Source organism: Micromys minutus, assembly GCF_963924665.1.
Source record: "Micromys minutus genome assembly, chromosome: 5".
Classification (NCBI taxonomy): Eukaryota; Metazoa; Chordata; class Mammalia; order Rodentia; family Muridae; genus Micromys; species Micromys minutus.
Window position 1 is genome coordinate 85,931,535 of NC_137974.1, and position 14,326 is coordinate 85,945,860.

At 38.7% G+C, this 14,326-nt stretch overlaps 1 pseudogene across 1 annotated transcript; it reads right to left on the bottom strand.

Annotated features, from left to right (window-relative positions):
• Positions 1-6,159: 6,159 nt before the first annotated feature.
• Positions 6,160-7,569, bottom strand: LOC308420600 (alpha-enolase-like; annotated as a pseudogene). The gene has a single exon. The product of its transcript is annotated as an alpha-enolase-like (transcript).
• Positions 7,570-14,326: the final 6,757 nt, after the last annotated feature.

Consider the following 14,326-nt stretch of genomic DNA (forward strand, 5'->3'; position numbering starts at 1 on the left):
TCCCTCCCTCCCTCTCCCCCCTTGGTTATTTTGGCTAAGTGTTTGTATATCTAGCTGATGTTCTTAAAGAACCAGTACTTGTTTGGATTGATTCTTTGCATTGTTCTATTTGTTTCTAGCTGATTGATTTCAGTCCTGATTTTGATTTGTTTCCTGCCTTCCTTCTACTCCTCTTTGATGTACTTGCTTTTTTTTTTTTTTTTTTTTTTTTTTTTTTTTTTTTTTTTTTTTTTTTTTTTTTTTTTTCAGAGCTTTCAGGAGTACTTTTAAATTGCTGGTATAAGAACTTACTAATTTCTTTATGGAAATACATAGTAATATGAACTTTCCTCAGAGTACTGATTTCATTGTGTCCCACAAATTTGGGTATGGTGTGCCTTCATTTTCATTAAATTCTAGAAAGTTTTAATTTCTTTCTTTGTTTCTTCCCTGACTCAGAGATCATTCAGTGGAGAGTTGTTCAATTTTGATGAGTATATAAACTTTCTGGTGTATCTGTTGTTCTTGAAGTCCATCTTTAATCCACGATAGTTTGATAAGATATAAGACTTAATTTCAAGTTTCTTGCATCTTTTGAGGCTTGATTGGTGACTGTGCAGTCAAGTTTGAAGAAGGATCCATGCAATGCTACAAAAAAAGTATATTCTTTTGTAGTTGGGTGAAATATTCTATAGATGTCTACTAGGTCTATTTGATTAATAATGTATGTTTTGTTATTTCTCTGCTTAGTTTGTCTGTATGACCTGTCGATTGGTGAGAGTGTAGTACTGAAGTCTCCCCACTATGAATGTGTATGGTTCAGTGAATGATTTAAGTTTTAGCAATATTTCTTTTATAAATGTGGGTGCCCTTGTGTTTGAGGAATAAATGTTCTGAATTGAGCTGTCAGCTTGGTAAATTTTTCCCTTGATGAATATGAAATATCCTTCCTCGCGCTTTGATTAACTTTTGCTGAAAATCGATTCCGTTAGGTATCAGAATGGCTACTCTGGCTTGTTTCTTGTGTCAGTTTGCTTAGAAAACATTTTTCCATGCTGAGGTTTGCTTCTTATATGCAGTAGAATGATGGATCTATTCTGTATTTTTATAGAATATTGAGTTCATTGATGTTGAGAGACACTAATGATCAGTGATTGTTATTTCCTGTTATTTTAATGGTGGTGGTGGTGGTAGTGGTGGTGGTGGTGTATGTGTGTGTGTGTGTGTGTGTGTGTGTGTGTGTGTGTGTGCGTGTGTGTGCTCCCATGTGTGATTTTTCTTGTTTTCACCAGTATGAAATCACTTATTTTCTGAATTTTCTTAGGTGCAGTTATGCTTTTTGGGTTGGAGTTTCCTTCTAGTATTTTCTGTAGAGTTGGATCTGTGGATAGATGTTATTTGAATTTGAATCTGTCTTGAAATATCCTAATTTTTCCATCTATTATTATTAAAAGTTTTATAGTAGTCTTGTTTGGCATCTGTGATTTTTTGTTTTGAGGTTGCAAGATATATATGTCCAGCTCCTTCTAGCTTTTGGAGTCTTTGTCAAGAAGTCCAGTGTAATTCTGATAGGTCTGCCTTTGTATGTTGCCTGATTACCTGACCTTTTTCCCTTGTTGCTTTCAAATTTCTTTCTTTGATTTGCGGATTTTGTGTTTTAAATTATGTAGTGGAAAGATTTTCAATTTTGGTCTAGTCTAATTGGGGTTCTATAGGCATCTCTTTCTTTATGATTTTCTTGAAAATATTTTCTGGGTTTTGGGGCTGCAACTTTTTACCTTCTATTCCTCTTATTATTAGGTTAGATCTTTTTATAGTATCCAAAATTTCCTGTATGCTTTGTGTCAGGATGTTTTTAGATTTAACATTTTCTTTGACTGTTGTCACAATTCTATTGTGTGTTCTGTGCTTGAGATTCTCTCTTCAATCTCCAGTTTTCTGTTGGTAATGCATATCTATTATTCCTATTTTCCCCTATGTTTTTCATCTTTAGGATTTTTCTCAGTTTGTATTTTCTTCATTGCTTCTATTTTCCTCTTTCATGTCTTCCACAGTTTTATTTATTTATTTAACCTGTTTAACTATATTTTCCTGTATTTCTTTAAGGGATTTATTTATTTCCTCTTTGAGTGTCTCAATCATTTTTTTAAGATTGTATTTAAGGTCATTTTCTTGTTCATTGGTTGTGTTAGGATACCCAGGACTTGCTCTAATTGAGTGTGTCTATATATGCTCTGAAGTTATAATATTTCCCTGGCTTTGAATTTATTGTGTTTTTGAAGGCCCTTCAGTCATCTGATGGTTTTGGTCTATGGATGTTCCTGTTGTAGTGGGTACTGGCAGAATAATTAACCTCAATGGTCTTAGTACAGCAGACCCTGGTTCAGGAGCAGCAGAGTCAATGAAGGTAGGCAGAGAGGTGGGGGTTGGGAGAGAATGGAGGTCTTCCTGGTTAGCAGACTGCTCAAGGCAGCTTGGCATGTCCAGAGGACTCAGCCAGCAGGGAAGGTGGGTAAGGAAAGGGAAGCTTACTTGTATGCTTAAGGGACAACAGACTTGATGAAGGTGGGGTTCGAGGTGAAGGAAGAATAGAAGCCCACTTGGGATAGCAGGCTCCTCAGGGCAGCTCAGCTTGCTAAAGAGGATTCAGCTAGCCAGGCTAATTTGTCATTTCTTTAAAAATAATGCTGAATATTTTCTTATATTATTCGTCATTTTTATAAAATTAGTTTCTATTGAATATATTTTATTCATATTTCAAATATTAACCCCTTTCCCTGTTTCCCTCCATAAGTTCCCTATCCCATGGCCTCCTGCATTCATACCCTGACATTTGCCTACACTGGGGCATCAAGCCTTGCCAGAACCACGGACTTCTTCTCCCACTGATGCTCAACAAGGCCATCCTCTGCTACATATGCAGCTGGAGTCATGGGTCCATCCATGTGTGCTCTTTGGATAGAGGTTTAGTCCCTAGGAGCTCTTCTTGGTTAGTATTGTTGTTCTTAAAGGGTTGCAAACCCCTTCAGATCTTTCAATCCTTTCTCTAACTCCTCCATTGAGGACCCTGTTCTCAGTTCAATGGCTGGCTGTGAGCATTCACCTCTGTATTTGCCATGATCTGGCAGAGCCTCTCAGGAAACAGCTATATCAGATTCCTGTCAGCATGCACTTTTTGGCATCAGAAATATTATCTGGGTTTGGGGGCTGTATATTAGGTGGATCTCAAGGTGGAGCCATCTATGTATGGACTTTCCTTCAGTTTCTGCTTCAAATTTTGCTCTGTACTACCTCCTATGAATATTTTTGTTCCCCTTTCTAAGAAGGACTGAAGCATCTGCACTTTGGTCTTCCTTCTTATTGAGCTTGATATGGTCTGTGAATTGTGTCTTGGGTAGTATGAGCTTTTGGGCTAATATCAATTTATCAGCGAGTGCATACTATGTGTGTTATTTTGTGACTGGGTTATCTCACTCAGGATGATATTTTCTAGTTTGATCCATTTGCCTAACAATTTCATGAAGTCACTGTTAATAGCTGACCATAAATAGTACCATAATTTCTGTATCCATTCCTCTGTTGATGGACATCTGTGTTCTTTCCAGCTTCTGGGTATTATAAATGAGACTGCTATGAACATAGTGGACCATGTGTCCTTGTTATATGTTGGAGCATCTTTTGGACATATGCTCAGGAGTGGTATAGCTGGGTCCTCAGGTAGTAAGTACTATGTCCAATTTTCTAAGGAACCTCCAAACTGATTTCCAGGGTGGTTGTATTAGCTTACAATCTCACCAACAAAGGAGATGTTCCCCTTTCTCCACATTCTTACCAGCATCTGCTGTCACTGGAGGTTTATTCTTGGTCATTCTGACTGGTGTGAGGTGGAATGTCAGGGTTGTTCTGATCTGTAATTTCCTGATGACTAAGGATGTTGAACATTTCTTCAGGTGCTTCTCAGCCATTCGATATTCCTCAGTTGAGAATTGTTTAGCACTGTTCTTCATTTTTTTAAGAGTGTTATTTGATTCTCTGAAGTTTATCTTCTTGAGTTCTTTGTATATATTGGATATTGGTCCTTTATCAGATGTAGTATTGGCAAAGATCTTTTCACATTCTGTTGGTTGCTGTTTTGTCCTAACGACAGTGTCCTGTGCCTCATAGAAGCTTTGCAATTTTATGAGTTCCCATTTGTCAACTCTTGATCTTAGAGCATAAGTCATTAGAGATCTGTTCAAGAAATTTTCCCCCGTGCCCATGTTCCTAGCTCTTTCCCACTTTCTTTTCTATTATTATGAGTATATCTGGTTCTATGTGGAGGTGCTTGGTTCACTTGGACTTGAGCTTTGTACAAGGGTGACAGTATGGTCTGATTTTCATTCTACTACAAGATGACCTCCAGTTGGACCAGCATTATTTGTTGAAACTGCTACCTGTTTTCCACTGGATAGTTTTAGCTCCTTTGCCAAAGATCAAGTGATCATAGGAGTGGGGGTTTATTTCTGGGTCTTCGATTTTATTCCATTGATCCACATTCCTGTCTTTGTACCAATACAATACAGTTTTTAATCACTATTGCTCTATAATATAGCTTGAGGTCAGGTATGGTGATTTTCCCAGAAGTTCTTTTATTGTTGAGAATAGTTTCTACTATCCTGAGGTTATTTGGTATCTAAAGTATATTTTCAAATTGCTCTTTCTTACTCTATGAATAATTGAGTTGGAATCATGAAGGGGATTGCATTGAATCTGTCGATTGCTCTCAGCCAGATGACCAATTTTACTATATTGATCCTGCCAATCCATGAGCATGAGTGATCTTTCTAACTTATACAATCTTCTTGGATTTCTTTCTTCAGAGACTTGAAGTTCTTGTCATACAGATCTTTCACGTGCTTCAACTGGGTCACACCAAGATACCTTGTATTATTTGTGACTATTGTGAGTGGTGTCGATTCTATAATTTCTTTCTCAGACTGCTTATCCTTTGAATAGAGGAAAGTTAGTGATCTGTCTGAGTTAATTTTATATCCTGCCACATGGCTTAAGTTGTTTATCAGGTTTAAGAGTGCTCTGGTGAAATTTTTGGGTCACTTATATATACTATCATGTCATCTGCAAATAGTGATAGTTTAACTTCATCCTATTCAACTTGTAGCTCTTTGACCTGCTTTGTTGTCTAATTGCTCTGGATAGAACTTCCAACAATATTGAATAGGTAGGGGGAGAGTAGAGAACCTTTTCTAGTCCCTGATTTTAGTGGGGTTGCTCAAGCTTCTTTTCATTTAGTCTGATGTTGGCTACTGTTTTGCTGTATACTGCCTTTACTGTTTCAGTATGGACCTGGAATTCCTGATCTTTGCAACACCTTTAACATGTAAGGGTGTTGAATTTCGCCAAATGCTTTCTAAGCATCTAATTAGAAGATCATGTTGTTTTTATTTTTGAATTTGTTTATATAGAGAATTCTGTTGTTGGATTTCCATATATTGAACCATACTTGCATCTTTGGGATGAAGCCTACTTGATCATGATGGATGATGGTTTTGATGTTTTGTAGGATTCAGTCTGTGACAACTTTATTGAGTGTTTTATCATCGATATTCATAAGGGAAATTGGTCTGAAGTTTTCTTTGTTTGTTGAGTCTTTGTGTGGTTCAAGTGTAAGAGTAATTATGGTTTTGTACAAGGGATTGGTTAGAGTTCCTTCTGTTTCTATTTTGGAGGATAGTTTAGAGATTACTGGTATTAAGTCTTTTATGAAGGTCTGATAAAATTCTGTACTAAACCCATCTAGTTCTTGGCTGCTTTTTTGTTCAGAAACTTTTAATGAATGCTTCTATTTCTATAGGGGTTATTGGACTGTTTAGATAGATTATCTGATCCTGATTTAACTTTGGTACCTGGTATCTTTCTAGAAAATTGTCCATTTTATCCAGATTTTCCAAGTTTGTTGAGTATAGGCTTTTGTAGTAGGATTTTTTTCCCCCACAGGCTTCTGCAGCTTTTATTTTTGCACATAAACCACTGGGGGAGTCTTGATGGTGGGCACCCTAGAGATTACACTGGAGTCCTGAGGGCTCCAGACACTAGCTGGGAAGTCGGGTGGCAGAAACAACGATTCACTGATCACATGATTACAAAGCTGGGCTCCAACAGGGCTCCAGGTAGGTGGTCAGGTGTGGACGTCTAAAGGAGCAGTGACATGGGAGGGGCAAGCACTGGGCTGGCCTTGAGCAGCCTGGATGACTTCAGGGACAGAGCTGGTGGCTGGAGGGATCTCCAGTCTGTACTTTACTTGGCCAGCGGGTTCCTGAAGGATCTGCCAGCAAACTTGGCTTTGCTGCCCAGCTCTTCCTCGATTCTAAGGATCTGATTGTACTTGGCCAGGCACTCAGATCGGCGAGGGGCACCAGTCTTGATCTGTCCAGTACAGAGCCCCACCATCAGGTCAGCAATGAAAGTATCCTCAGTCTCCCCAGATCGATGGGACACCATGACACCCTAGCCGTTGGACTGGGCCAGCTTACACGCCTGCAGAGACTCGGTCACAGAGCCGATCTGGTTCACCTTGAGCAGGAGGCAGTTGCAGGACTTCTCGCCCGCCGCCTTGGCAATCCGCTTAGGGTTGGTCACTGTGAGGTCATCCCCCACCACCTGGATACCTGCACTGGCTGTGACTTCTACCAAGCATCCCAGTCATCCTGGTCAAAGGGGTGTTTAATGGACACCACTGGGTGGTTCTGGATGAAGGACTTATACAGGTCAGCCAGCTGGTCAGGTGTGATGTACCAGCTGGGGTCATCCGGAGACTTGACATCCAGGTTGTACTTGCCAGCCCTGTAGAACTCGGAGGTAGCCACATCCATGCCAATGATGACCTGGTCAGTATAGCCGGCCTTTACAATTGCAGTCTTGAGCAGCTTCTTTGTTCTCCAGGATGTTAGGTGCGAATCCACCCTCATCACCCACATTGGTGGCATCTTTCCCATACTTCTCCTTAATGACATTCTTCAGGTTGTGGTAAACCTCCGCTCCAATGCGCATGGCTTCCCTGAAACTGGATGCCCCCACAGGCAGGATCATGAACTCTTGCATGGCCAGCTTGTTGCCAGCGTGAGAACCCCCGTTGATCACATTGAAAGCTGGGACAGGCAGGATAACTTCAGGGTTGCCAGCCAAGTCAGCAATGTGACGGTAAAGGGGGACCCCCTTTTCCACAGCACCAGCCTTGCAGACAGCCAGGGACACTCCCTGAATAGCATTTGCACCAAATTTCGATTTATTCTCGGTGCCATCCATCTCGATCATCAGCTTGTCAATCTTCTCTTGCTCCACAACATTCACTTTCTTGCTAACCAGAGCAGGTGCAATATTGTTATTGATGTGCCAACAGCCTTCGAGACACCCTTCCCCATGAAGCAGGTCTTATCATTGTCTCGGAGTTCCAGGGCTTCATAGATGCCAGTGGACGCACCGCTGGGCAGTGCAGCTCGGAAGAGACCTTTGGCTGTGTAGAAGATCCACCTCAACAGTGGGATTTCCACGGGAATCAAAGATCTCTCGGGCAAAGATCTTGAGAATAGACATGGTGAATTTCTGGCAGTCGGATCGCTGCGAAGGAAGGAAAGCGCTTGTAGTAGGATTTGATGATTTCTTGAATTTCCTCTGTTTCTGATATTATGTCTCCCTTTTCATTTCTGATTTTGATAATTTGGATATTCTCTCTGTGTCCTCTGCTTAGTCTGGCTAAGAGTTTATCTATCTTGTTGATTTATCAAAGAACCAGCTCCTGGTTTTGTTGATTCTTTGTATAGCTCTTTTTGTTTTTTCTTGGTTGATTTCAGCTCTGACTTTGATTATGGTCATTATTCTACTTCACTTCAATGCATTTTCTTCTTTTTGTTCTAGAGATTTTAGGTGTGTTTTGAGTTGCTAGTGTATGCTCTTTTCATTTTTATTATAAAGGCATGCATAGCTATTACGTTTCCTCTTAGCACTGCTTTCATTGTGTCCCATAAATTTGAGTATGTTGGGCCTTGCTTCTTATTAAACTCTAAAATGTTTTAATCTCTTTCTTTATTTCTTCCTTGACCAAGTTATCACTGAATAGAGCATTTTTCAACTCTCATGTCTATGTAGGCTTTCTGTTGTTTTTTTGTTATTGAAGACCAGCCTTAGTCAATGGTGATCTGATAGGGTGCATAGGACTATTTTACTCTTCTTTTTTCTGTTGAGGTCTGTTTTGAACCAATTATATGGTCAGTTTTAAAGAAGGTACCATGAAGTGCTAAGAAGAAGGCATATTCCTCAGTTTTAAGATGAAATGTTTTATAAATATCTGTAAAATCCATTTGGTTTATAGCTTCTGTTAGTTTCACTGTGTCTCTGTTTAGTTTCCATTTCCATGATCTGTCCATTGATAAGAGTGGCATGTTGAAGTCTCCCACTAGTATTGTGTGAGGTGCTATGTGGGCTTTGAACTTTAGTAAAGTTTCCTTTATGAATGTAGGTGTCCTTGCTTTTTGAACATAGATATTCAGAATTGAGAGTTTATATTGGTAGATCTTTTATCCTCTTATGAAGATGAAGTGTTCTTCCTTATATCTTTTGATAACTTTTGGTTAAAAGCTAATTTTATTCTATATTTGAAGGGCTACTTTAGCTTGTTTCTTTGGACTATTTACTTGGAAAATTGTTTTTCAGGCTTTTACTCTGAGGTTATGTCTATCTTTGTCACTGAGGTGTCTTTCCTTTATACAGCAAAATGCTGGGTCCTCTTGATGTATCCTGTCTGTTAGCCTATGTTTTTTATTGGGGAATTGAGTTCACTGATGTTGAGAAATATTAGGGACAAATGATTGCTATTATTTTTATTGTTAGAGCTAGAATTTATGTTTGTGTGCTGTCTTCTTTTGGGTTCATTGAAAGAAGATCATTTTCTTGCTTTTTTTCAAGTGTAGTTTTCCTCCTTGTGTTGGAGTTTTCCATCTATTATCCTTTGTAGGGCTGGATTTATGGATAAATATTGTGTAAATTTGGTTTTGTCATAGAATATCTTGGTTTCTCCATCTATGTCAATTGAGAGGTTTGCTGGATATAGTACACTGGTATGCCCAAGATCTTCTAGTTTTCATAGTCTCTGTTGAGAAATCTGGTGTGAGTTTGATAGGTCTGCCTTTATATGTTACTTGACCTTTAACCCTTAGATTTTAATAATATTTAAGAATATTAAGATTTTAATATTCTTTCTTTATTTTGTGTATTTGGTGCTTTGACTCTTATGTGACAGGAGGACTTTCTTGTATGTTTATTGGCATCTGTTTCTTTAGGTTAGGGAAGTTTTCTTTTATAATTTTGTTGAAGATATTTACTGGCCCTTTAAGTTTGGAATCTTTTCTCTCTTCTATACCTATTATCCTCAAGTTTGGTCTTCTCATTGTGTCCTGGCTTTCCTGGATGTTTTGGGTTAGTAGCCTTTTGCATTTTGTATTTTGACTCTTGTGGCAATGTTTGTATGGTATCTTCTGCCCCTAAGATTCTCTCTTCTATCTCTTGTATTCTGTTGATGATGCTTGTATCTATGACTCCTGATCTCTTTCCTAGGTTTTTCTAACTCCAGGGTTGTCTCCCTTTGGGATTTCTTTATTTTTCTATTTTCATTTTTAGATACTTGATGCTTTTGTTACAGTCCTTCCCCTGTTAGTTTGATTTTTGTGTTTGTTTTTTAAGTGCTTCTACCTGTTTACCTATGTTGTCCTGTATTACTTTAAGGGAGTTATTTATGCATTTCTTAAAGTCCTCTAACATCATCACGAGTTGTAATTTCAATTCAGAATCTTACTTTTCTGGTGTGTTGGGGTATCCAGGACTTGCTGTTGTGGGGAACTAAGTTCTGATGTTGCCAAGTGGCCTTGGTTTTGCTCCTTAGGCTCTCAAACTTACCCATTGCCATCTGCTTATCTCTGGTGTAAGCTGTCTTTTTGATTCTGACAGTGGCTTGACCCTCCTATAAGCCTATATGTTAACTCTACTACAGGACCAGCTTTCTTGCAGCAGGGTCTAGGTACAAAGAGCTGTGACACAGAGTCAGCTCAGAAAAGTCCTAGAAGCAATTTGGGACAGGGTCCTTCTGGTTTCTTTCTGTGTCCGGAGGTCTTCAGGTGTGTCCCTCAGAGCAGATGTGGTTGTCTTACCTGTGATCTCAGATGTGTTAGCACTTCTGGGAGATCAGTTCCTTCCCAGAGATATCTGCATATATGAATGCTGTGGCACATGGTCAGCTCCAGGTACAGGTGGAAACTGTAGGAATCCTGTTCCAGACTATTCCTCAATTCCTGTGTCCTGAGGGCTCCAGGCAGGTTCTACTTGAGCCAGGAATTTGAGCAGATGTGTGCTCTTACCTGTGCTCTCACATGTGTCAGAAATCTAGAGAGGACAGCTTTCTCCCAGTGGGTTCCGGGTATAGAGATCTCTGGCACAGGGTCAGCTCTGGGCACCAGTATTTGACATTTTTAAGATTTTTAGTTGAGTTTCTTGTCAATGGCTTTCAATGTATTTACTTGTGTTCTTGCTGCATAGTTGGATTATATGTGTTATATGCATGCTGATATTCATGTGTGTGAGTGCCAATTCACTTGAAGAAAAAAACATACACCATTGACACAACTTAAATCTTGTTAAAAGCCAAAACAGAGAAAAAGAAAGAAGTTCAAATGCTACTTTGTGATGGACATAAAAATTAGGTCTCTCATACACACACACACACACACACACACACACACACACACGCACATACACACACACACAAATAGACAGATGGTACAAGACCTTTACTTAATAGTAGAATTACAGTTTTTCTTACATATTTTCATTTCATACTATTACATGTAAGTTTTTCTTACATATTTTCATTTCATACTATTACATGTAAGTTTTTCTTACATATTTTCATTTCATACTATTTTCTTCTAAAGTCCTGAACATTTTACTTGTGCTAAAGCCACAGATTCATTTATAAAGTTGATTCATTATGTCTTTACCTACCTACAAATTGCAATTACCATTTAGAAATTTTGTAGATTTAGCTTATATTAAGACTTGCGATCAAATAATAGATATGTTTTCTATATATTTACTTTTATTTAATACTTAAATATAAATATTTATTTACTAATGTTTGTGCATGCATATCTGTATAAAGATGCACTATATGAATATAAGTGTGCTGGTTTGGAAGTTAGAAGTTAACATAAGAGTCTTCTCAGTTACTCTACCACTGATCATGGAGCTCACTGATGTGTCTAGGCTGGCTGATGAATAAACCCCTCTCCAGCACTGACAAAAATGACCCACAATGCTATACCTGGCACTTCTGCGAGTATACCCGGAATGCTAGTACAAACTTTGCAGTTTGTTTTCCTACACAGGAGCCCAGAGATAACACAGTTTTGAATGCCCTGAGGTCAGTCTCAAATTCCTATATAGCAGAATTCTTCTTGTCTCTTTTCATGGTCCCCAATTCCCTGAGCAATTAGCTCCATGACTGGTGGTGGGAACACCAAGTGTCCGTGCAGCAAACTCACTTGGTGACTTTCCCAGGCTGGCGTGCAAGTAGCCTCAGTGTATTCAAAAGAGTACCAGATTGTGATTCTGAAAACCTTCTATAAACTTGATTTATGTGGTTAAGGAAGCTACTGGCTATTGGTTTGTTTCTGGTTTTGTTTTCAGTGTGTATGTATGTGTGGAAACATGCAGCTGATATTTATCCCTGGTGCTCTGGAGTTTAGTAAAAGGGTTAGACCAGGAATTATAATTTTATTCATTCATTTTTATTGTTTTATATGCATTTATGTGCTGGTACACATGTGGGTGCAGAGTCAAGCCTAGATGTTCTTTGGTTGCTATGCACTTTTGGAGGGAGGATACCTCATAAATATAGAGACCATAGATTGTCTATACACTGCTTCCTTACTCATCTAAATGGCTTTGATATGGAGATTGTATAGCACTTGAGTATTTCTCTCTCAGCACTTTAAATTCAGTCTAGTGTTTATTGACAGGTTCGATGCACTTACAAAGGAAGGAATATAAGAATTTACTTGTTGCTCATATACTGTCTTTTTTTAACTTTAAATTGTTTAATTATTTGTGTGTGTGTGTGCATGTGCCTGTGCATGTGTATGCATAAATGTGAATGTGCCATGGCATATGTGTAGAAGTCAGAACACAATCAATAGAAGTCCATTCTCTCCTTCCACCTTGTGGGTTCACAGATTCAAACTTAAGTCCTTAGCTTTGGCCGGAGGAGCCTCTACCTGCTGAGTCATACTACTGACCCAAGCAAGGTTTTCTTTTTTGTATGGTGATGACTAGGAAAGCCATCTCTGTTCCAACCTAGACTTGTTATCACTCAGTAGGCAGATCAGTGATGTATTGACTGGTAAGGAATTAGAAATGTTCTTAGCAAGAGTTACAAGACTTATTCTTTCCTAGAACATGTAAGAACCCTTTCTTCTTCTTTATAGTATAAGACACTCAAGACCTAAAGATCAAAATCAGCAAAAGTATCAAATTGAAGAGTATTGCTGTAAAGACATGCTTTAAAAAAACCATGTTGACTAAGGTATTTTCAAAGATATTTTCTCCTTGCATGGGGATGATGTTTGAAACCAGATCCTCACACATGCTGTAGTGCTGCTGTCCCATTGAGTGGCATTCCCAGAGCATCTCTAACTTTTGTTTATTTATAAAGATATTTGAACAATTAGTCTGGAAGCTTTATGTTTATTATTTCCTTACATAATTTTTATTCATAGTCATTTACTATGTTTTTCTACTTTATAAATTCTTATGAGCACACTGTTTTTTGACAGCCTGTAAAGATACTAAAATATAGATTGTATCACTTTGATTAGTAATGTGTTTGCCAAACTTCTGCAAGATCATCTTTCCCCTGCCAATTATTCTTAGTGGTGCAAACGAGGTAGCTGGTGCTTGTGCAATGTTGTAATCTGGTTCTTTCATCAGAAGTGTGAATGGATTGCAGTTTAACAGTCACCAGAGTAAAGGAAGAAGTTGGAAATTGAGTGTTACCTGTGAGTGGCAGGAGAAATAGGTGTGTCTACTTGTGTCCAGTGAGTGCATTTGCAATGCATAAAGGAGTGAGAATGAAGAGAGGCAAACGTGTTGACAAGTGTCTCTCTTTCTCAGAAGTCTCGGTGTTGCTCACACTCTTGTCTGAGCAAACAACACTTGTGTTAATGACAACTTAAGAAAAGCATAGACCAAATTTGTTAGGCTAAAATAAAATCAGCTTAGGGTGGAATTCTACCGATCTCATGAAACTGATTCTTCTTTTCTTCATTTTACTTTAATAAATTTGTCCCTTGGAAAATATACGATATATAATATTACTCAATGGGAAAAAATAACTACTAAAGTTTCAAGGCCAAGTTCAAAGATGAATGCATAAAAATACTTAAATATAGACTACTTATTCATAGGAAAAACATTGCTCAATAAAAAAAAACATATTCAGGGTTAGGGCTATGATTTAGTCTTTGATATACTTGCCATTTGAGTAGGAGAATCTGAGTTCAAACTGAGAATTCATGGGAGAGAGAGAAACGGGGCAGGGGAGACACACATAGACACACACACACACACACACACACACAGAGAGAGAGGGGGGGAGGAGAGAGGGGGAGACAGACAGAAATGGAGACAGAGTGAGGTGATCATTCATGCTTCTAAATTAGCACTGTGGAGATGGACAAGAGTAATCCAAGGACTTACTGGTCTTGTCAGTCAAGTTTACTTGAAGAGTTCCTGGCAAATGAGACAGCTGGTCTCACAAAACTACGTGATGGCTTCTAAAGAATGACACTCAACCTTGTCCTTTGTGTATGTTTTTATGCACACACATTTACATGCACACCCAAAAATCATTTTTAAAATGTTATAACCCATACTTAAAGAGCATATGTAAAGTTCATTGAGATGATATCTTTTTTATTGATCATGTCATCTGTTTACATCTCAAATTATATCCTACTTCCCAGGTACCCCTTCACAAGTCCCCTAACTGCTACATGCCTACTTTCAAATCCCTGGCCCTCTGTACTTCTCCCCCATCTCCTCCCATATTTGAACTGCCCCCCTCCCCCCCCCACTCTCTCCCTCCCAGAACCCTCTCTTCCTGCACTTCCCAGGTGTTATTTTCTTTTTCCTCCTGAGTAGGACTGCAGCATCCACACTTTGGTGTAATCGTCTTTCTTCTTGGGTTTCATATGGTCTGGGAATTGTATCGTGATTCATTTTTGACTAATATCCACTTATCAGTGAG